Source organism: Chiloscyllium punctatum, chromosome 1, assembly GCF_047496795.1.
Source record: "Chiloscyllium punctatum isolate Juve2018m chromosome 1, sChiPun1.3, whole genome shotgun sequence".
In the NCBI taxonomy this organism is placed as follows: domain Eukaryota; kingdom Metazoa; phylum Chordata; class Chondrichthyes; order Orectolobiformes; family Hemiscylliidae; genus Chiloscyllium; species Chiloscyllium punctatum.
Window position 1 is genome coordinate 64991928 of NC_092739.1, and position 23386 is coordinate 65015313.

Consider the following 23386-nt stretch of genomic DNA (forward strand, 5'->3'; position numbering starts at 1 on the left):
ATATTTTGACTAGGATATGGAGCACTTCCAGTTTTGTGAAAATTTAGGACGTAGGATAACTGCTTTCCCAACACCAGTGCCTTCATTCCAACTTAATTCCCATCACTAAATTCTTATTGGAAACTGTTCTCTTTCATCCTTGACATTTTCTGACTCCTAATTTGACTTCTGCCCTTACTTGCCAGTCCCAGTATAATTCATGCCAGTTTTGCTACTCCATTGAAATGTTTCCCTTGAGTTAAAATGGCCTGGAATTCACATTTGCCCTCCTGTTCCAAGTTAAAATCAATACCTTTGGTTTTAATCCAAAATGAAACTGAGATATAGGAGCAGTAATAGGCCATTCAGCCCATCAAGCCTACGCTACAATTTAGAGAGGTCATGATTGTTCTGATGATTCTCAACTTCCTGTTCCTGCCTTTACACCGTTACCCTGATTCCCTGACTGATTTAAAATCTCTCCTACTTATTCCTGAGTGTGCGAAATGGAACAAAATGTTTGAACCTTTTTTTCCACCATTAAATCTGATTTTCAGTTTCAAAAAAAAATCTCTTTGACCTTCAGATTTTTCTCCATCTGCACCTCATTAGAGGTGTACTCGTTTGGAGTAACTAATACCGAATTTAATTCAGTAGGTCTGGCAGCATCTGTAGTGAGAAAGCTGAGTTAGCATTTGGATCCAGTGACCCTTCTTCATACCTTTCTGACGAAAGTTCACTGAACCCAAAATATTAACTCTGCTTTCTCTCCACAGATGCTGCTAGATGTGTTGAGTTTTAAATAGCAATTTCTGCTTCTGTTTCAAATTTCTGACATCTGCAGTGTTTTGTTTTATAATACCTGATTTAAAATGGTTAAGGATTACGATTAGTTCCATATTCTTATTGTTTCTCTTCTCCTGGAATTTGGAAGTTTATAGTCTGAAATAAAATATTTGATTTATAAGCCCTTAGACATAGCTCAAATGTGTCCTACTGACCGCAAATTGCTTTTTTTTTGTCCACTCAGGGACATAGCTGGCTGACAAGCATTTATTGCTTGTCCCTAGCTGCCCTTGTGAAGGTAATGTTGAGCTGTCTTCTTGAACTGCTCCAGTCCATGTGCTGTACATTGACCCACAATGCCTCTAGGGAGCATATTCCAGAATACTGACCGAAGGACAGTGAAGGAACTGCAATATATTTCCAAGTCAGGATGGTGAGAGGCTTGGAGGGGAAGTTGAAGGTGATGGTGTTCTCATATATCTACTGCCCTTCTAGATGGAAGTGGCCGTGGGTTTGGAAAGCGCCACTGGAAGATGTTTGGTGAACTTCTGCAGTTCATCTTGTAAATAGGACATATTGCTCCTATTGAGCATCGCTGATGGAGGGAGTGCATGCCTGTGGATGTCAATTAAGTGAGTTGCTTTGTCCTGATAGTGTCAAGCTTCTTATGTTTTGGTTGAAGCCGCCCTGATCCTCAAAAGAGCGAGTATTCAAGTGCTCTCCTGACTTGTGCCTTGTAGATGGTGGACAGGATTTGGGGAGTCACAAGGTTAATCACTCGCTGCAGGATTCCGAGCCTCTGACCTGTTTGTGTAGCCACTGTGTTTATGTGATGAGTCCAGTTGAGATTTTGGTCAATAACAACGTCAAATATATTGATAGTGGGGGATTCAGTGATGGTAACACCATCAAAATTCAAGGGCAGTAGTTAGATTGTCTCTTATTGGAGATGGTCATTGCCTGGCATTTATTTGGTGTGAATGTTACTTGTCACTTTTAAGCCCAGGCCTGAATATTGTCCAGATCTGGATGCATTTGGATATGGATGGCTTCAGTATCTGGGGAGCCACAAATGGTGCTGAACATTATGCAGTCATCGGTGAATATCCATACTTCTGATTTAATGATGGAGCAAACATCATCAAGGAAACAGCTGTAGATAGGCCATTATCCTGAGGATAGTAAGCAAAATAGCTGAAATTCAACCCTTTTGATAACTGTCAGTGGAATTTTCTGAAGCAGTTTCAAGGAACCATCACTCTAAAAATAGATTTGCTATGTAAATAGAATTTTTCTTTGCCCTCAAAGTTTCATTTCATGTCTTAGCTGAGTTTCTTCAGTCAAAAGTAAGTCTTATTTTGTCAGCCTGGTAAAGCTAATGAATAAACCTGATCTGGTGCAATTCATTAACTACCCATAAAGCTAAGATCGTTATTGTAATTGTAAAACAAGTTTATTTTTTGTGAGAAAGTGTTCCATTTCCAAAAGCATTCAATCTCAGAATTAAAACATTTTCTATGCAATAAAGGCAAAAGTGAGATGGTAACATAAAGTGGCATGAAACAAATGTGGTAGAATGAAATGTGAAATGCTGATCATAATTTTTAAAAATATGCAAACTATATCGAAAAACAAAACCCTTAAGTTGTTTGATTTTAATCACAATTTTTGGAGCCTTAGCAATTTTTTTTTGCCTGAAAAACTAAGTCCTGCAACCAAGTTTTCCTTCAGTTCATTTGAATAGATTTGCAGCTGATTTTTCTACAATGAAGGAGCCAGTACTTCTGGCTTTTTCCATTTTGCATTCCTGGCCAGCCAAATAAGCAAAGGCAACAGTATTCTGAATAACTCACAACATTAATCATGCTCAAAGCTGTTGTGAAGGCAAGAGGGTCTGAAATCCAAGGATTCCTTATATATTCATGAATTCAGACAGGACTATCAAAACCATTCTGGCAGATGCAACCACGAAGAATACAACATTATTTTTTGCAAGTATTTTTATGTTTTGATTAAACAAATGCATTGAAAGTCTTTGAAATTAGTTTACTTCAACTCTAGAGTTTTTTTTTTAAATTTCAAGAAGATTGTTTTCTCTTCATTGACAGAAGAGTCCTACAATCAAACTGGCATGGAGTTTCAGATGGTGAGAGTTAAGTGGGTTGACATTGTATTATATCATGACAAGTAATTCTATGAAATCTTACCATTTGGTAGCATTATAAAGGGATTACCCAATCTATGATTTCTTTAAAATAATTTCATACACGTTGACTGCATCAGACAACTGCATTTGAGCCTGGAAGTAGGACCACAATTGCAACTCCTTTATCTTTATCCTATCCTTGAATGTTAATCTATATTTCTGCCTTATTTTCTATTTTTTATTTAAGCTTTTGCTGCATTGCAAGGCTATATGCACGTATGTTTGAAGATCTAAATTTTAAAACTTTAACCTGATTGGAACTACAGCAAATTGAGTTGAGACAAGGTAAACGGCTGGAAATGCAAAGCCACCTCAAGGTCGGGTTGGGAGGACATCAGGGTAGACCTCATGCTGAGGTTGTAAAAAAGAGATTCCTTATAGTCCAGACAATCTTTGAAGCTATTAAAGCTTGGGAAGGAATTTTAAAAATGCATCAACATTGATACCATGGTTGTCATTTCCTTCCTCCAATTCCTCTTATTTCTATGGAGCGTGCTTTTGTGCGTGAATGACATAGCAAAGCAATTCCGATGTGTTGTCAATGTTTTGTCGATAAACCCTCCCTTTGATCGCAACGAAAGGACGTTGCTGAGGTCTTATTTTTATGATTGAAGCTCAGTTTAAAAAAGAACAATGTTTTGGAACTCCACTTAGGCCACCAATCCTCAGAACATGACGAGAGGGAGATGAGAAATCTGGCAGTTATTCAAGGTCGAGAGTGTGTTGCTGGAAAAGCACAGCAGGTCAGGCAGCATTTGAGGAGCAGGAAAATCGATGTTTCGGGCATAAGCCCTTCATCAGATGAAGGGCTCCGGCCCGAAGTGTCAATTTTCCTGCTCCTCGGATGCTGCCTGACCTGCTGTGCTTTTCCAGCAACACACTTTCAACTCTGATCTCCAGTGTCTGCAGACCTCACTGTCTTTGAGGTACTCAAGATACCCCTTCCTCACAAGGAAACAGGCAGTGCCATCAGGCACCTAGCCAAATGAGGAAATACACCTAGCCCCCTCAAGTTTTCACTCAGCATGTACCAGACATGGCCAGACACTCCATATCTACACTGCTTGCCCCTCTCCGACCCTTGGAAATTGAAGCCAAGGAGATATTTTCTACACCTTGGCATGTCTGGCCTGTAAAAACACAAGTGGCCTTGGGGTTGCCTATTTAAAACTTCAGGATAACAGGGTCCACTGCCAAAGATGCTCCCTCCTTCTCAGCTGCAGTGCCAGGGAGTACAGCATGTTGTAGTGGGAGGTAAAGGAAGAAGAAAGCCTATTGAGTGCACTTGGACAGCAGAGATAAAATGCACTGCATATTGTTTTGCCCTTTTTAAAACATAAATGTCATTGACTTCAAGTTACAGCTGGTTGCTTGTCTCTCTCTGTATAGACCCAAATGTTATTGGACAGCATGATGCCTAACTTCTAATGCTTTAGAATGGCCAGGGAATAGGGACACTGAAGCTCAATGTCTTGTAAAGTGTATGGGGTTATGTGCTATGTTCTTTTCCTTTCATTGCTGGGTGCTGAAGCAAGGGTGGAGTCACTTACCCTGCTCATTCTGAATGTGATCACAGCCATTCGATTGTCCCCACTGCACACTTTCAATTTCCAGCACAGTGAGTGCTCCTTGGTGATTGTCTTGCAGACTCCACTTCAATGTTTTGGTGCGCCCCGACCCCCTTTTTGATAGCTCTTCCTCTGTACCTCAAAGGCTTCATATACTCCAGTTTCCATCGAACCCATTTACATGTTCCTGCATCTTCATTCCTCCCCTCCCACCCAGCCTCTGGCAAATGAGGTGACCATGCCAGGTTTGCTCATACACTGGCCAAGCCCCTTAACGTCAGAGTATCCTGACAATGGATGAAATCCCTCATCCCTCATGAAACTCCTGAGTGTAAGCCCCTTGGCAATTATTGTTTCCCTCCCCTTCACAATCATCATTCCCCTTCTTCTCCCCAGTCCCAAAGAATAACTTGCCAAATCTCCATTCTACAGTAGTGACCACTCCTAACCAGCTCCTCTCCACCCCACTTTTCTATCCCATTAGTTTCTGTGGCTGGATTGGATGAACAGAACGTGGCTCAATCCCTTGAGTGACCTAACTGGACAGCACTGGACAGAAAGGGTGCAGACCTCTGACTGTTGTCCAAATGCCTGGGCTGGCCATTATGGTGCCACAGGAAGGACCATGATCCACTCGCCAAATTGCATGGACATCCTGACCAGATGCCTGATAGTGCACAATCCCTGCAATTATTATGGGACTCAGGCTTGATCTACTATGCCATGGATGGGCCTTCAGTAAGGATGATTCCCCTAAGACTTAGAGACATGGCTACTTGCTTGCTGTGCAGTGTGTTTGCAGTGAGCTGCTGGAACATGGTGGCAGTGATAGGCTGATGGATCTCACCACTGTACAGCCAGCTGTCTGATCCTTGCCTGAGGACTGCTGAATAACAAGGCAAGCTGCCCTGCTTATGTGACTGTGCCAACTGGAAAGCGTGACAAGGCGAGGCAAGGTGTAAGCAAGTAGATGAGTGCAAAGTGAGTGATGACAAAGAAAGCAAGTGGTGAAGCAACTGGGAGCTGCATCCTGGTGCAATCCTTTGTGTCTCTCCCTGCACGCAAAGTCTTCCTGTTGAAGCCATTCACTGCTAACTAGCTGTGTGCCCTGCAATGCAAGCCTGTGCTTCCAGAGCACCCGGCCACTGTATTAGAGGAGGTTATGAAGGTCATGAGGGGATAGCAAATACCAAACACCAAGCTCCAAGGATAAGGGGTGCATGCGGTTGGTACCTGTGGATCATGTTTGATCATGCTCAGTTTGGAGGTTCTATAAAGAAAGCAATGAGTCAGGAGATTCTGCCATTTATCTGCTTTGACCTCACAGTCAAGTTCTTTCGATATCTAGTTTGTTTGGCGTGTTTGATTAGGTAGAAAGCTGAATACTAATAAAGCGGGTTGGTCTGTTAACAGGCATTTAACACGCATTCATATCCCTTAATTGACAACACACCACTATCTAGTAAGAAGTGTAAAAGAGGAAACAAGTTGTTTCCAACATAGAGATGGGCCTCACTGGAATTCTGTTTGGATTTTGCTACAAATCATGCCATGAATCACATCACTCAGACTTCTACAAGATTGCATTCAGGGATTCTGATGTCTCTCTGACCAGATTCTCTCTAAGCACAGTTGAAGCACTTGCCCTGATTTCTGTGGAGATTAAAACTGACTTGGTGTAAAATGGCCTGTTAAATCAAACCCACAAGTTATCTCCCATGCCAAATTCAGGAATACTTCTCACATAACGTGTACTCACTTAACAGGGCACTTCAATATATCTCAAGGTGGCTGCTTATTTACCTCCTCTATATTGTCAGCCTTAAAGGTTCAAATCCCAAACCAGAAACCTGAGCACATAATTTAGGTTGAAATTTCAGTGTATGTTGAAATGTTGCAATGATGTTGAAGCACTGATGTGGAGCAGCTGGTGTTGAACTGGGGTGTACAAAGTTAAAAATCACACAACACCAGGTTATAGTCCAACAGGTTTATTTGGAAGTAATAGCTTACACTTCCAAATAAACCTTTTAGACAATAACCTGTGATTTTTAATGTTGAAGCAGGCATCTTGCAAATAAGGAAGAGATACCAAATTTAAGGAAGCTCTATTGAAGGAAGCGTGTAGAGATCAACAAACATAGGAACATCCTCCCAATGTGCCAGCCAAAACTTACCACATAAGCAACATCGTTAAAAAAAGAGAGGATCTGAGCATAAATCTCTAGATGTTTATGGGAACCTATTGTGCGCAGTTAAGCTGTGATGTTTCTCTAATCTACAACAGTGAACACACTTCAATAGTTGTCAAGAAGTTTGAGATTTTTTGAAGTTGTTTCAGATGTTTGTTAGTACAAGATCTTTTCTTCTTTCTGCTTACCACTGTACTTTAATTCAAAAGCCCTGTAAAAGATTCAAGATATGATGAGAAAGCTTCCTGAATAAAATGTGCAAAGGACTGCTTTAGGAAAGATGTTGGTAAACTTGAAAGGATGCAAAAATGTTTTACCATGATGTTACAGGAGTTGGAGGATTTGAGCTATAGGGAGAGGCTGAATAGGCTGTTTTCCCCAGAGTGTTTGAGGCTGAGGATTGACCTTGTGGAGATTTATAAAATCATGTGCATGGATAGGGTGAATAGCCAAAGTATTTTTCCCAGGGTATGGGAGTCCAAAACTAGTGGCCATAGGTTCATGGTGAGAGGGGAAAGATTTAAAAAAGAATGGAGGGTAATTCTTCCAAGCAGAGAATGGTGCGTGTATGGAATGAGCTGTCTGTCAGAGGAATTAGACATAAAGTAAGGATTTAATCCTTCAATTATACAGGAAATTTCTGAGACTTCATTTCAAGTACTGTGTGCAATTTTGGTCTCCTTATTTAAGGAAAGAAGAAGTTTTTGAGTTGGAAGCAGTTCAGAGGAGCTTTGCTGCACTGACATTTGAAAATGAATGTATTTTCTTATGCAAACCTATGGAACAAGCTGGGCTTGTTTCTAGTGAAGTTTGAAAGCGTGACAGTTGACTTGACTAAAGTGGAAAAGATCCTGAATAGTTTTGGAAAGGTGGATGTGAGAAAGATTATTCCTCCTGTTGGTCAGCCCATGACTAGAGGGCACTTTTCAATAATTGGGTCTGCCCTTTTATGAGAGATGAAAGAAGATAGTTGTCTCTTGGGGTGGGGAGGGCGGAATTGTGTGACTTTGGAACTCTGCTCCGAATTCAGTAGAGCAGAGGTCATGAGATAATTTTAAGACAGAGGTAGATGGATTCCCTTTCAGAAGAAAGGTCACTGGACCCAAAGCATTAACTCTGCTTTCTCTCCTACAGGCGTTGCCAGACCTGCTGAGCTTTTCATAGAACATAGAACATAGAACATTACAGCGCAGCACAGGCCTTTCCACCTTCGATGTTGCACTGACCTGTTATACTAATCTGAAGCCCATCTAACCTACACTATTCTATGTACATCATATACTTGTCCAATGATGACTTAAATGTACTTAAAGTTGGCGAATCTACTACCGTTGTAGGCAAAGCATTCCATACCCTTACTACTCTCTGAGTAAAGAAACTACCTCTGACATCTGTCCTGTATCTATCACCCCTCAATTTAAAGCTATGCCCCCTCATCATCGCCATCACCATACATGGAAAAAGGCTGTCCCTGTCCACCCTATCTAACCCTCTGATTATCTTATCTGTCTCTATTAAGTCACCTCTCAACCTTCTTCTCTCTAATTAAAACAGCCTCAAGTCCGTCAGCCTTTCCTCATCAGACCTTCCCTCCATACCAGGCAACATCCTAGTAAGTCTCCACTGCACCCTTTCCAAAGCTTCCACATCCCTCTTATAATGTAGTGACCAGGACTGTACACAATACTCCAAGTGCGGCTGCACCAGAGTTAACCTGATGGTTCCAGAACTCGATCCTTCTATTAATAAAAGCTAAGACACTGTATGCCTTCTTAACAACCCTGGATTAGTGGTGCTGGAAGAGCACAGCAGTTCAGGCAGCATCCAACGAGCAGCGAAATCAACGTTTCGGGCAAAAGCCCTTCATCAGGAATAAAGGCAGTGAGCCTGAAGCATGGAGAGATAAGCTAGAGGAGGGTGGGGGTAGGGAGAGAGTAGCATAGAGTACAATGGGTGAGTGGGGGAGGAGATGAAGGTGATAGGTCAAGGAGGAGAGGGTGGAGTGGATAGGTGGAAAAGAAGATAGGCAGGTCGGACAAGTCAAGGAGACAGTAACTGAGCTGGAAGTTTGAAACTAGGATGAGGTGGGGGAAGGGGAAATGAGGAAGCTGTTGAAGTCCACATTGATGCCCTGGGGTTGAAGTGTTCCGAGGCGGAAGATGAGGCGTTCTTCCTCCAGGCGTCTGGTGGTGAGGGAGCGGAGGTGAAGGAGGCCCAGGACCTCCATGTCCTCGGCAGAGTGGGAGGGGGAGTTGAAATGTTGAGCCACGGGGCGGTTTGGTTGATTGGTGCGGGTGTCTCACCACCAGACGCCTGGAGGAAGAACGCCTCATCTTCCGCCTCGGAACACTTCAACCCCAGGGCATCAATGTGGACTTTAACAGCTTCCTCATTTCCCCTTCCCCCACCTCATCCTAGTTTCAAACTTCCAGCTCAGTTACTGCCTCCTTGACTTGTTCGACCTGCCTATCTTCTTTTCCACCTATCCACTCCACCCTCTCCTCCTTGACCTATCACCTTCATCTCCTCCCCCACTCACCCATTGTACTCTATGCTACTCTCTCCCCACCCCCACCCTCCTCTAGCTTATCTCTCCATGCTTCAGGCTCACTGCCTTTATTCCTGATGAAGGGCTTTTGCCCGAAACGTTGATTTCGCTGCTCGTTGGATGCTGCCTGAACTGCTGTGCTCTTCCAGCACCACTAATCCAGTATTTGATTTTCAGCATCTGCAGTCATTGTTTTTACCTTCTTAACAACCCTGTCAACCTAGGTGGCAATGTTCAAGGATCTGTACCTGGACACCGAGATCTCTCTGCTCATCTACACTACCAAGAATCTTACCATTAGCCAATACTTTGCATTCCAATTACTCCGACGAAAATGAATCACCTCACACTTGTCCGCATTCAGCTCCATTTGCCACCTCTCAGCCCAGCTCTGCAGCTTATCTATGTCTCTCTGTAACCTACAACACCCTTCGACACTATCCACAACTCCACCGACCTTAGTGTTGTCTGCAAATTTACTAACCCACCCTTCTACGCCCTTATCTAGGTCGTTTATAAAAATGACGAACAGCAGTGGACCCAATCCTGACCCTTGCGGTACACCACTGGTAACTGGACTCCAGGATGAACATTTCCCTTCAACCACCACCCTCTGTCTTCTTTCAGCAAGCCAATTACTGATCCAAGCTGCTATATCTCCCACAATCCCATTCCTCCGCATTTTGTACAATAGCCTACTGTGGGGAACCTTATCGAACGCCTTGCTGAAATCTATATACACCATAACAACCAGTTTACTCTCATCTAGCTGTTTGGTCACCTTCTCAAAGAACTCAGTAAGGTTTGTGAGGCACGACCTACCCTTCACAAAACCGTGCTGACAATCCCTAATCAAATTATTCTTTTCTAGATGATTATAAATCCTATATCTTGTAACCTTTTCCAACACTTTACGAACAACTGAAGTAAAGCTCACTGGTCTATAATTACCAGGGTTGTCTCTACTCCCCTTCTTGAACAGGGGAACCACATTTGATATCCTCCATTTTCCTGCCATTTCTGATTTGTTTCTGATTTCTAGCATCTGCAGCTCTTTGGGTTTTTTTAGATTTTTTTTTAGTCCTATAAGACAAGAGAGTCGAACATAGATAGGAATGTCTATATGTTTGCACTAAAGGCCATGACAGTAAAGCAATACAGGGAGCCTGGTGTGTCCGGCTCAGAGGAAGGTCCAAAAAAGCAAGTCAAGGTATGGCAGGGACACTGTGAGTATCCAGGAATACTCAAATTGAGTGACAACTGAGGGAGTAAACAAACAGCCGGGAGATGTAGCCTGGTCTGGTCCATGAACTGGATGTATGTTCCTGAGTGCACAGAGTCCTTTCTGCAGCAATGCAATGATAGTAACTAGTGCACCCTGAGATGCAGCATTGAAATGCAGAAGCACAATAAAAGTGGATCAGAGATGTGCCTTGAGGGAGCTTAAGGGATGGCACACCCCAATCTCCATGGATATGCTGTGATTGTGGGTGGTGTCCATGGAGCATGTCCTGAAATGTTGGTGTCTGATCTCCAAAACGGAGATGTTTCAGATCAAGTGGTGAGCTGAAGTTGCCAGGTACTTGCTTGGACTCCCATATTGAGAATTCTCGCCATCCATTTTGTTTGTGGCAGATGAAATGCTAGAAAGCTGCATATTAATGAGGTGAGATCTGCAAACATCAAGCAATAATTTCATTAATAGGCAATTTGCCACTGCCTAGTGACAGTCTCAACTTCGTGGGTGGCACGGTGGCTCAGTAGTTAGCACTGCTGCCTCTTAGCACCAGGGTCCCAGGTTCGATTCCAGCCTCGGGGGACTGTCTGTGTGGAGTTTGCACATTCTCCCCGTGTGTGTGTGGGTTTCCTCTGGGTGCTCCGGTTTCCTCCCACAGTCCAAAGATGTGCAGGTCAGATAAATTGGCAGTGCTAGATTGCCCATAGTGTTAGGTGCATTAGTCAGAGGGAAATGGGTCTGGGTGGGCTACTCTTTGGAGGGTAGGTGTGGACTGGTTGGGCCGAAGGGCCTGTTTCCACACTGTAGGGAATCTAATCTTCAACACCTGAAACTTAGTTAAAAGATTCAGTGAGATGTTCTCGATGTCAGGATAGACCTCATTGGATTCTCGTGTGGTTTTGCTACATTTCCCACCATATCCATATCAGATCCAAGGATATCTGGCATTCATGTTTATTTTATCAATCTTTTTCTGTTGGAGTGTAAAATTTGGTTATCCTTACACACTACAATCAAGTATCTGCATGTAATCTCGAGACTACTCAGGACCACACCCAAATAAATGCAGAAATAGGAGAAAACAGAATAACGTTTAATGAATGAAAGATTTTATTGTCACATGTATTTTATGGTGAGAGAAACAATGAAAAACTTTTCCAATGTCACCATGATCCAGCACCATTTTGAATGAGGGAAAACAATGGAAAGATATAGTTTAAAGAAAGCCCATCAGTCCTGAGCCAGCTCATCAAGATTGCCAATGCTTGCACTACCATCGTTCCTCTACAGCTTTGCTGCTGTCAACACTGGACCCAAATAATGTCAAAGTCACCGATCCTCAAATGCCATCTTTCACTGTTGGGCCTGTTCTCCTCCGCCACTTGTACTGGACCCATTAATGTCACAGCCGTGTCTCTTGCTGCTGGACCACAACCATGCCAACATGGTGTCCTTTCGCAACCACTTCAACATGGCTTACACTGGATCCAGCCATCAATGAAGTTCCAGTACAGTTCCAACACTGACGCCTATGCAACAATATAGAAAATTGCCCAAATATGTCCTGTAAAGCATTCCAGCAAAGATTCGTTTTACATGCATCATGCTGCATGTATTTTTAAATAGCCCTTCGGGAATTTTAATTCTACTTCATCAGTTTGTGACTCCCAAACTTTTATTTCAGGTCTTGCAACAGCCAAAATCATGTCTGTTCTACCTCAGTGCTTACGTCGATTGCATTGGTGAACTCAGGTTTTTGAAATATGCCCCTTTCCCTTTCTCCTCGCTGCCACACTGTTGGAAAATAACCGGATATTTGCATCTGTGTTCTGTCCGCCACTTTTAATCATCTGTGGAGTCTTCCTGCCTCTGAAAATCCAATCCAAGGTGTTCAGAAAAGATAGGTGAAGAAGGATAGGAAAATATTGTTGTTCTAGATACAGAGAGGGTGTGTGAGGGGTATCATGGACAGATCTATTCTGTTTTATTAGAGCCAAGGAAATCAAAAGGTGCAAATACATGGCATGATCTAGTTTCAAGGTCACCAACTAAAGGGAAAATTGTAGATGAGCAATTTTTCCAAGGAAAATACAGGAAGCGCAGGACCTATTTTGTAGTTGTAATGGAAGAATTCAATTTTCAAAACTCACACTGAGATAATAGCAGTGTAAAAGGCAGAAAAGGCCAAAACTTCTGAATGTGCTCAGGAGAAATTTCTGTGGCTGTGTGTTTCCAGTTCAATAAGAAACATTGGATGAAGTGGATCAAGTATCACAAATGGAATATTTAAGGGAAAGTGATCATTTTGTCACAGGATTTAGATTTGTTATGGAAAAGAAATCCAGAGAAAGACTAATTAATGGGGGAAAGCCAACTTCAATGGGTAAGACTAGCTTTGACTTGGATATATTGAAATAAAATCTTGGCAGGCATGACTGTAAGTGCACAACAGGATACCTTTCAAGGAGTGATTATTCAGGCGTAGTCAACATATATTCCCACAAAGGGAAAAGGTAGGACAAATAAATCTAGATCTCCCTGGATGTTAAAAGAGATAGAAATCATGCTGAATGAGAAATATTAAGTTTATAACAGTCCCAAAGTGCTAATACAACTGAGAACCAGACTGAATACAATATAGTCAAAGCAGAATTGAAGAAGTACATTTAAGTAGACTGCTCAGCTTGACTGGCAGCTAACATAAACTGTCATCGAATAGTCGTCTAAAGGCATATGAATAGTGAAAGCAGGAGTGAAGCTGATTAGAAAGCAAAAGAGGAATTTAGGAAGGTGTTATGGATATGGGTAGAAGTATTAAGTAAGGAGTTTGCACCTATCTATATCAGAGAAGATGAACAAGTCATGTGACAGATGAGGTATATCAGTCATTTGAAGTGTGTGAAACTGATAAGCGAGTAGGTGTTGGATTGGCTTGCTGTATTTAAAGTTGGTAATGCATTAGGACTGAATTAGGTACAGTATACTGAGGAAAGTGGAAGTGAAACCTGAGGAAGCATGGCCATAATTTTTTTTCGAACTTAGGCTCAAAGGTGCTGCAGGACAACCGGACAATTACAAATGTTGGGTCCTTCTTCAAAGATAAATGGGTAAGGATAAAGCCAGTAGAGGATAATAGACCAGTCAGTTTCACCTCAATGACAAAACGTCTAGAAACAATAATTCAGGGCAAAATTAATAGTTACTTTGACAATTGCAGGTTAATTACAGAAGGCTAGGATAGATTTTGTATTAAAATTGTGTTTACCTACTTTGCTTGAATGGTTTCCATGAGCTAACAGATGGTTGATGATGGTAATGGTGTTGATGTGGTGTGCATGGACTTCCAAATATAATTTGATAAAATTTCACACAACAGACGTGTAAGTAAATTTGGAGACCATAGAATGAAAGGGCCAATAGAAACTTGAAAACAAAATTGGTTGGGTAATAGCAAACAGAGTGGTGGTTAATGGCTATTTATCATACTGGAGGAAATTTTATGGCCACGTAGCTTAATATATGTCAAAGGAAGATGTTAAAAATTATTCCTAAAGATGTAATAGGAGGGCATTTTGAAAATTTCAGTGTAATCAATGAGAGTGAGCATTAGTTTATGAAATAGAAATCATGTTTATTAGAGCTTTTAAAGGGGAGTAATACATGGAAATAAAAGGAAATTATGGATTTACTACATTTAGATTTAGATAGGGCATTTAAGACAGTGCAATACCAAACGTTATTGCAGAAAATAAAATGTTTATAGTCTGGAGGGAATGCAACATATTTGCATAGCTAGAAGCTAACAGGATGCAAAAAGATGTAAATTTATCTTTAGAGGAATGTTAATTTTCTATTATAATTTTCTTATCAATATTTCCATTTGAAGTGCACAGATTTCATTGACAGTAGCAATATATTTACATCACATACACAAATACTTTCCACAACAACATATTGGGACAAGTTCATTTTGATTACAACATTCATTTTCCTTCACCATTTTTCTTGATAAAGTATCCACATTGATATTATATCTTTCTGTTACAAGAACAATTTTCAAATGTTATGGTGTAGCAGCAGACTTCCACAAAGCTATTCTGTTAGAAAAACTAATGGATTAGGACCTATATCAATATCCATCTCCACAGAGTTATTGGATGTGTAGACTTCTGAATATTGTAAAGTAAATATCAAATCCAAAAGTTCTCTTTCTACGGTTGAATGTTTCTGGTGGAAAAATATATCTTTTGAGAAAAGTAATCGACTAGCTATTTGATTCCCATTTCATTTTCTTCAATGAAACTGCACCAACATTGACAATATAAATGACTTAGCATTGCTCAATTTTCATTTCAAATGTCATAGCTTCCCTGGGTTACATCTGTAAGGATGTTTCTTTATGGGTGGCAAATTACCTGCCTTAACATGATGTATGGCCAAAAACATTTTTGCACAAATGTAATTACGAATATGTAATAATTTTTATAAGTCTCTTGGTGGATTCAGCTCGTCATTTTCTCTGAAGGACTCTACATTGCGCATCTTCCAAACCCATGACCACTTCCATCTAGAAGGACAAAGGAGCAGATCTATGGGAACACCATCTTCACATTCCCCTCCAAGCCACTCACCATCCTGACATGGAAATATATCACTGTTCCTTTACTGGCACAGGATCAAAATCCTGGAATTCCCTCCCTAATTGCATTGTGGGTCAACTCACAGCAGGTGGACTGCAGTAATTTAAGAAGGTAGCTCACCACCACCTTCTCAAGGCCAACTAGGGACGGGCAATAAATGCTAACAGACAGCAATGTCCACATCCCACAAATGAGTGATAAAAATTGAAGGGCATGATCTGTAGACACTAGGCACTTGCATGCTCATCCACTGACTTTGGTTATACAGCATTTACTCACTCCTTACGATCATCATATCAGCATTCTGCTACACTGGTATGATGCTTTGGAAACATGGACTTACGTTACAGGGTGCACTAGATACTAGTAGTGAAAGGGTACAGCAGTGACCCTTTGCCTGAACAGACAGGCAGTCAACTGAAGAATTAAACCAGTCTGCATTTTAGGGCCGCTCTCTTGCTTTCCTGGTAATTGCTCACTTTGTGCCTACCTGCATGCTCTACTACCCATGAGTTGTCTTGCCAGATGTGCCCGAACAGGGAAGTCACACAATAGTTCCAAAGAAGAGCCATATTTGACTCAAAACATTAACTCTGTTTCTGTCTCCACAGATACTGTCAGACCTGCTGAGTTTCTCCAGTATTTTCTGCTTTTATTTACCCTGACTTCTTCGTAGTGTCTGTTTTAAAATATCACAAATAGAACAATTGCAGAAGTCTCTTAAGGAAATCATCAAGGTCTATAATATAAAATTGTTTGCTTTTGTTGAAGTGGTAATTTAAAAAGGCAAACATTTCTACTAACCTAGCAAAAAAGACAGAATTTCAATTGAACAATTACATCCTCATAACCTGCAATACATTTCTGGGTCTGTGCTAGTATTCATTGCTGGCAGTGGATCAGTGCAGAATGAAAAATAGCAATTGAAAAGAAAACACAAACATCAAATAATTGTGAATTGGATACACTCTTCTGCACAAGAGATTGCAATGGACTACTTATTGCATCAGATGATTGTTTCCTTTCAGGACAGAATGTTTAGAGTGTTTCCACTGTTATTTTTCTTTTTTTTTGCTGTATTGCCATAATTGAAGTTTAGCTTAAAATAGACACAAAAAAATCCTAAAGTGATGATTATGCTTGTATCCCGTATTAACTAGTGTTTATGTGAAATGACAATATAAGTAAATTTCCCTTTGATAGAAGCATTGAATCAATACTGAATAGTCACTCACAGTTGATGGAAGACAGATATTACTTAACCTGGCAAAAAGTTGGATTACATCAGCTTATCACAAAAAAAACTAAGATGCATATTGCATGATCAATTTAAAATGCACACAAGGTAATCACTTCATCTGAGCTCAATAAATATGAACTAAATATGTAGTATCTGGTCAAATAAATGGGCAATATTGTTTTTGAGAAGATATTGTAACATTAGAAACAGAGTGTGCCCTTCAGAGGGCAAGAACAGTATCTATCTTGTCAGAGTTGAGAAGCAATAAAGGTATTCCATAGGGCTGCAAATAGAGAGAGAGAGACAAAGGAACAAATCTTTAAGGTATTCACAAAAATGTGCAAAAGATATAAGAAAGAACGTTCCAAAAGAAAGGAAGGGGAATGTATTTCAGAAATGTGTTCAGAAGAAATTATTTGACCACTCTATTCTTCATTCAAATAGGAAGGAACTGTTTGCTAAATGTTTAGCTGGGAAATTAAGTGAGTCAAATGAGCCACATATTTGTTGGAAAACACATATTCAGAGCAATTATGTTACAAGGTTCAGATTAACAAAGGAGAGAATGAAGTAGAATATTTAAATTGGAAGAGGGCTAACCTCACTGAGATGAGAGCAGATACAGTCAGGAAAAACTGGAAACAAAGGTTGGCAGGAAAATCAGTAATAGTACAATTAATAATCTTTAAGGAAAAGACATTTGAGATCCAGGCTAGGTACATGCTAACCAGAGCATTGGACAGGGGAACTATAGGTATATCTCTTGAGATAAAAGTGATGCTAAAACAAATAAAGAAGGAATAAGACACACGTCTGATGAAGTCTTCAGGGAAGAAACATGTTAAATAAAATGTTGAGAGGGGAAGAGAAGAGGAAAATCAACCTGGCAAAGAGAGAATATGAGAATAGAATGGCAGTGAACATAAAAGGAAGTCCAAAAATCTTGCGCCAGTGAATAACTAATAAGTGGGTAGTAAGAATCAGGATCGAGCCTATCAGGAAAAGAATTGACATGCTTAAAGACACAGGGTAAGACTAGAATACTAAATGAGTTCTTAGTTCCAATGTTTACCAAGGAAGAGGATGTCGACAAAATATTGGCAGAAGCAGAAGTGTTAGAAATGGATAGAGTTTGAATTAATAGCATGTACAGGAAAAGCTTGTTATGTTTCAAATGGATAAATTATTTGGTCAATAGTTCACATTCCAGATTGCAAAGTGAGGTAGGAATAATATTGATGGAAATGTTTACCATCATCTTTTTTTTTCTGAATATGGATATTATACCATAGGATTGAAAAGTGGCAAATGGGACATCCCTATTTAAGCATTCGTGGGACAACAGGGAATCAGTTTAACTCCAGTAGGGGGCAAGGTTTCAGAAACAATAATCAAGGGAAATAATTAACTGGCTCATGGAAATATTTAAATCAACTCAGGAGAGACAGCAATGATTGTTAAAAAAAACAATTTAACTTTGATGAAATAAATTTGTTGATGAAGTAACTGCAGTGGATGTTGTATGTGTGAACTGGAATACAGTGTCTGGCAAAGTATCACGTAAAAAACCGGATAATAAAACTGAGGTTTATAGAATTGGAAGGTGAGCGTGCAATTTGATAAAATGTTTTTTTTTAAGGATGATCAACAGTACGTCATGACAGATTCTTGTTTTTCTGATTAGAGGGTGGTAGCATCCCCAAGGATCAGTGCCAGGACCACTTTTATTTATATACATCAATAACATTTACATGGAATACAGACAAAACATTCAAAATTTGTTGATCATGCTAAATTTGGAGTACAGGCAGAAGGCTGAAAGAACACAGCAAGCCAGGCAGCATCAAGGGGTGGAGAAGGGTTACACCTGAAACATCGACTTCTCCACCCCTTGATGCTGCCTGGCTTGCTGTGTTTTTCCAGCTTCCTGCCTGTCTACTTGGGATTCCAGCATTTGCAGTTTTTTTTGTCTCTAACCAAATTTGGAGTAATGCCATGCACCAGCAATACCAGGAATAATACCAGTTGATTATAACAGGATGTAGATGGGCTAGGAAAATAGGTAGACAAGAAATACATAGAGTTGAGAGTGTGGTGTTGGAAAAGCACAGCCGGTCAGGCGGCATCCAAGGAGTAGGAAAATTGATGTTTCAAACATAAGCTTTTATCAGGATTCTGCTCCTCAGATGCTCCTGACCAGCTGTGCTGTCCCAGCACCACACTCTTGACTCTGATCTCCAGCATCTGCAGTCCTCACTTTCTCCTAAGAAATAAATAGAATCTACAAAAAAAAATCTGAGGTGATGCACCCTGGCAGAAAATGTAGGGAGGGACAATTTGGACTTAATGGTACAATTTGAAAGAGTGTTCAGGAGAAATCAGTTGACAATGCATTTGGGATTTTTGGCTTCATAAATAGAGACTTTGTAAGCATCATACCTTTCTTATTTTTCAGCATTTTTGAATATAAGAACATAAGAGCCAGGAGCAGGAGTAGGCCATCTGGCCCTTTGAGCCTACTCCACCATTCAATAAGATCATGGCTGATCTTTTTGTAGCCTCTCCTCCACTAACCCACCCTCTCACCGTAACCCTTAATTCCTTTATTGTTCAAAACGTTAACTACCTTAGCTTTAAAATCATTTGCTGAGGAAGCCTCATCTACTTCACTGACAGGGAATTCCACAGATTCACAACCCTTTGGTAAAGAAGTTCCTTCTCAATTCAGTCCTAATTCCGCTCTCCTTAATTTTGAGAGTATTCCCTCTTGTCCTAGTTTCACTTGCCAGTGGAAACATCCTCTCTACTTCTATCTTATTTATTCCGTACTTAAGTTTATATGTTTCTATAAGATCCTTCCTCATTCTTCTAAGTTCCAATGAATATAATCCCAGTCTATTCAGTCTCTCCTCACAAGTCAATCACCTCAACTCTGGAATCAACCTAATGAACTTCTCCTGCGCTCCCTCTCGTGCCAATACATCCTTTCTCAAGTAAGGAGATCAAAACTGCATGCAGTACTCCAGGTGTGGCCTCAGCAGCACCCTGTACAGCTGCAATATAACCTCCCCGCTTTTAAACTCAATCCCTTTAGCAATGAAGGACAATATTCCATTTTCCTTTTTAATTACCTGTTGCACCTGCAGACCAACCTTCTGTGATTCATGCACAAGGGCACCCAGGTCCCTCTGCACAGCAGCGTGCTGCAATTTTTTTACCGTTCAAGTAATAGTCCTTTTTACTGTCATTCCTACTGAAATGGATGACTTTACTTTTATGAACATTGAATAAGGACTCAAATGGGAAAAGGACAGTTTTAAAAACTAAGGACTGTGGAAGAGATTGTAGCACATTTTAAAAGCAAGCTACCAGCATTAATCCTAAATGCTGTTGATACTGTTGTTCATTCAACCAGCTCAGTTGCAGAAAAACTGGGATCAGAAAGTGTGTATGAAGTGAAACAAACACATAAACAGAAATTTAGAGTAAAAACACTTGCTTTTGAAAGAAGAAAATGTTAGGGCCTAGACTATCTTCTGAATATATTTTGAGGGGCTTTGTTCTGGTCCATAGCATAAGCTTGACACAAAATATGATCAAAACAATCCTGAGTAAGATTGGCTACCATGATGAAAACATTGATTTGTATATACAGAACCACAATAGGCTAAGGCTGCCACTTATCATGGAAGGTGTCCATTTACCTCTTGTTACTCTGGAAGAGGTACGTGTCTCACATTTTAACTGTTAATTTGCAATAAACACATAAGTTGTATTTTCCACTGACAGGATGCTGCAGTCAAGCCAAGAATACATTTTGTCACCACACAAATGAGTAATGTGAAATATGAATTTCAGTGAATGTGTGCTGCCTGATATGTCGACTGTTTGTCTTAATGACGAGTCCAGCATATTAAATAATACATCCTTTAATAGGGCAATGTACTAACTTTGCTCAACCAGACCATGCTTACAAATCTCATGACAGTGTCTAATATTAGCTCTGATTCTGCTATTGAAAAACATTTACTAAATAATGCAAGCTGTGCTAAGAATTACACCAAAATCTGGTTAAGAGCTTCAATTAGGCTTACAGTGATTTATCTGTGCATTCTAGAAGCTATAGTCATTCACGTGTGGGGTTCTGCCCTTCGTAGGCAAAAGGAACATATGTGCACATTTCCCTTCTTTTTCCTGTGTAAAAGACTTATGAAGATTCCCAACCCTTGCATTATCCACATGACCTTACTCTGACAAATGAGAGACATCTTGATTCATTTGAATTTAGTCAGTTAACTAAGATAATTAAAAATTCCTGTTACATATCCATGTCAAATATTGTCCAACTATTCAACACCCTGTCCTCATGCTATATAAATTGTTACTTTCTATCTAAATTCATTATTTACTAATGTTTCAATCCTGCAAAATGCAAGATGAAAAGCTTTCAATTCATGACTCTTTTTAGCAAAAATTGTATTACATAATTGTAGTAAATTCAGGTTTACTAGAAATACTTTCTGTGACAGCAGCCACTGTTTTAACAGATTTTGTCTGTATATTTTAGTTGATCTGTTTCTATTTGCCTGGAGGAGGAACCTGTGGTAGTAAGAGAGAAGAGCAGCCTCATCCCTCATTACTAGAACTCGATCTCTGCTCTTCTTCAATCTGCCTTGATAGATCATTTCAGTTTAACAGATTTGGGAGAACAATGTAACATAAGATTTTAATTGCAAAATTAGAAATAGACTAGATGCTAACCAATCTTAGTAAATAAGTAAGTAAATATCTTACTAAGATTTATTGCATGTTGTATTCTAAACTGGTTTTGATCACCCACAAGATTGAAGATGAATTTTCAAAATTACCTTTCCTTTATTGGCTTTTATTTTCCTTTCATATTCTTTGCTTTTTAAAAATAGATTCCAAGGCTCTAACGGTGGGGAGGATGCTATGTTTATTTTTGAAATGGGCCAAATGTTTTGTAACAAGCCTAAAGGACCAAGTGGTCACTGCTGCCCTGTAACTTTTTATCAAAAGCTCTCAAAATACTGCAAAGTAATGCAAGATGCGGTAAGTCTTGGTTAGACCACTAAAGTGCTAATTTCTTAGCAAGGTCAAATGCACAGAGCAACAGGTACAATCAGAATCACTTTATTCAATTGATGTAGCTTATAGTTGTGGAATTAGGATACTGATTAAGGATATACTGGATTAGTGGTGCTGGAAGAGCACAGCAGTTCAGGCAGCATCCAACGAGCAGCGAAATCAACGTTTCGGGCAAAAGCCCTTCATCAGGAATAAAGGAAGTGAGCCTGAAGCATGGAGAGATAAGCTAGAGGAGGGTGGGGGTGGGGAGAGAGTAGCATAGAGTACAATGGGTGAGTGGGGGAGGAGATGAAGGTGATAGGTCAAGGAGGAGAGGGTGGAGTGGATAGGTGGAAAAGAAGATAGGCAGGTCGGACAAGTCAAGGAGGCAGTAACTGAGCTGGAAGTTTGAAACTAGGATGAGGTGGGGGAAGGGGAAATGAGGAAGCTGTTGAAGTCCACATTGATGCCCTGGGGTTGAAGTATTCCGAGGCGAAAGATGAGGTGTTCTTCCTCCAGGCGTCTGGTGGTGAGGGAGCGGTGGTGAAGGAGGCCCAGGACCTCCATGTCCTCGGCAGAGTGGGAGGGGGAGTTGAAATGTTGGGCCACGCCCAGTCTCCCCAATGTAGAGGAGACCGCATCGGGAGCAACGGATACAATAAATGATATTGGTGGATGTGCAGGTGAAACTTTGATGGATGTGGAAGGCTCCTTTAGGGCCTTGGATAGAGGTGAGGGAGGAGGTGTGGGCACAGGTTTTACAGTTCCTGCGGTGGCAGGGGAAAGTGCCAGAATGGGAGGGTGGGTCGTAGGGGGGTGTGGACCTGACCAGGTAGTCACGGAGGGAACGGTCTTTGCGGAAGGCGGAAAGGGGTGGGGAGGGAAATATATCCCTGGTGGTGGGGTCTTTTTGGAGGTGGCGGAAATGTCGGTGGATGATTTGGTTGATGCGAAGGTTTGTAGGGTGGAAGGTGAGCACCAGGGGCGTTCTGTCCTTGTTACGGTTGGAGGGGTGGGGTCTGAGGGCGGAGGTGCGGGATGTGGACGAGATGCGTTGGAGGGCATCTTTAACCATGTGGGAAGGGAAATTGCGGTCTCTAAAGAAGGAGGCCATCTGGTGTGTCCTATGGTGGAACTGGTCCTCCTGGGAGCAGATACGGCGGAGGCGGAGAAATTGGGAATACGGGATGGCATTTTTGCAAGAGATAGGGTGGGAAGAGGTGTAATCCAGGTAGCTATAGGAGTCAGTGGGTTTGTAAAAAATGTCAGTGTCAAGTCGGTCGTCACTAATGGAGATGGAGAGGTCCAGGAAGGGGAGGGAGGTGTCAGAGATGGTCCAGGTAAATTTAAGGTCAGGGTGGAATGTGTTGGTGAAGTTGATGAATTGCTCAACCTCCTCACGGGAGTACGAGGTGGCGCCAATGCAGTCATCAATGTAGTGGAGGAAGAGGTGGGGAGTGGTGCCGGTGTAATTACGGAAGATCAACTGTTCTACATAGCCAACAAAGAGACAGGCATAGCTGGGGCCCATACGTGTGCCCATGGCTACGCCTTTGGTCTGGAGGAAGTGGGTGGACTTCAACAGCTTCCTCATTTCCCCTTCCCCCACCTCATCCTAGTTTCAAACTTCCAGCTCAGTTACTGCCTCCTTGACTTGTCCGACCTGCCTATCTTCTTTTCCACCTATCCACTCCACCCTCTCCTCCTTGACCTATCACCTTCATCTCCTCCCCCACTCACCCATTGTACTCTATGCTACTCTCTTCCCACCCCCACCCTCCTCTAGCTTATCTCTCTATGCTTCAGGCTCACTGCCTTTATTCCTGATGAAGGGCTTTTGCCCGAAACGTTGATTTCGCTGCTCGTTGGATGCTGCCTGAACTGCTGTGCTCTTCCAGCACC